This window comes from Gymnodraco acuticeps, unplaced genomic scaffold (assembly GCF_902827175.1).
Source record: "Gymnodraco acuticeps unplaced genomic scaffold, fGymAcu1.1, whole genome shotgun sequence".
Lineage (NCBI taxonomy): Eukaryota > Metazoa > Chordata > Actinopteri > Perciformes > Bathydraconidae > Gymnodraco > Gymnodraco acuticeps.
Window position 1 is genome coordinate 2,242,448 of NW_022992336.1, and position 1,970 is coordinate 2,244,417.

Genomic DNA, 1,970 nt, shown 5'->3' on the forward strand with positions numbered 1-1,970 from the left:
CAAACTATTAAGAGTGAATATCGGCCGAGAATGATCGGCGGCCGATCGATCGGAGCATCGGACATTTTGACCGGCAGGTTTTGAATTTACCGGTTTTTATTAAATTTTACCAGCTAAAAACCGGTAATTACCGGCTAACGGAAACCCTGGTTGGTGCGTGCTTTTATTGACCTGAACCGTCTGCCGGATGGCAGCGGTTCGAACAGTGAGTGGCCGGGGTGTGTGATGTCTCTGATGATACTGCTGGCTTTCTTCTGCAGTCGACTTTTGTATATGTTATCAAGGTTGGGCAGCTCAGTCCCAATGATGCGCTGAGCAGCCTTCACCACCCGTTGCAGGTCCTTCCGCTCTGCGGCTGTGCAGCTGGTGTACCACACAGTTATGCAGCTGGACAGGGTGCTTTCAATGGTCGACCGATAGAAGTTTACCAGCAATTTTTGTGGAAGCCTGGCCTGTCTTAGTTTCCTCAGGAAAAACAATCTCTGCTGTGCCTTTTTCACCAGGTTTGAGGTGTTTGAGGTCCATGTTAATATATTGGAGATGTTGACTCCAAGGAACCATAGGTCTTCCACGCTCTCCACTGTTTCTCCATGGATGTGGAGGGGGAGATGGACTTCCTTTTTTGTCCTCCTGAAATCAACAATGAGCTCCTTAGTTTTGGAGGTGTTAAGGACAAGGTTGTGTTCCTTACACCAGTCAGTCAGATGTTCCACCTCGAGCCTGTAGGCTGTCTCCTTATTGTCTGTAATAAGACCGACTACTGTGGTGTCGTCTGCAAATTTTACTATGGAGTTGGAGGTGTGGATGGGGGTGACTTCGCTGGTAAAGAGTGTGAAGAGCATGGGACTAAGCACACAACTTTGTGGGGTTCCTGTGTTTAGTATAAGGGGGGATGATAGGTGCTTACCGACTCTGACTTGCTGTGGTCTGTCAGTCAGGAAGTCCATGACCCACAAGCAAAGTGAAGAGCCAAAGCCAAGAATATTCAGTTTGCTGACCAGTTTGTGGGGCATGACGGTGTTGAATGCAGAGCTAAAATCCAAAAATAGCATCCTCACATAACTGCCTGGTAATTCCAGATGTGTCAGAGAGGTGTGGAGGGCTGAGTTGATGGCGTCTTCTGTGGAGCGGTTTGGCCTGTAGGCAAACTGATGCTTGTCAAGGTCAGGTGGGATGATTGTTCTGATATGGGCAAGCACCAGTTTCTCAAAACACTTCATGACTATTGGTGTAAGCGCGACTGGGCGATAGTCATTTAGGCACTTCACAGATGTCTTTTTAGGCACTGGAATGATGGTTGAGGATTTGAGGCATGTTGGAACAGTAGCTTGTTGTAATGAGAGGTTGAATATATCAGTAAACACCTCTGTCAGCTGGTCCGCACATGCCTTCAGTACCCGGCCGGGCACTCCGTCTGGGCCTGCAGCTTTGCTAGGTCTGATTTTCCTCAGAGTGGTCATTAAGCATACAGACAGACCACTTTGTAATTATAGTGCAGTTTCCCTGTTTTGATTTTAGTCTCAAAATGATCTAACTATCTGAATAAGAAGCAATAAGATGTAAACACAAGAGTTCTTAAGAAAAGACAGAAAAACTAATAAGGACTTAAAATGTGGTGATCCAGAAAAAAAATGAATTCTGTTTAAATTGCCATGTTAGAAATGGGGTGAGTTTGTATGAAGAATAAATCGATTGCTCCCTCTAGTGGTGCACTTGAACAAAGTCACCATCATCACTACACAACACTTCAGATATGCAGTATGCACTGATATTGAAAAGCTTTACATGCTCGTTTATTGGGTTGTTTTTTATTTCAAGTGACGCTACCAGTCTATTTTATGGAGATGTAAACTTTAGGTTTTTAAAAACTGACAATTTAACACCAAATGCAGAAACAAGCATTACAAATATGTTTATGAAAACTTCATTTTCATTTAGAAAATCACTGACTACGAACCAAACATGTTCAC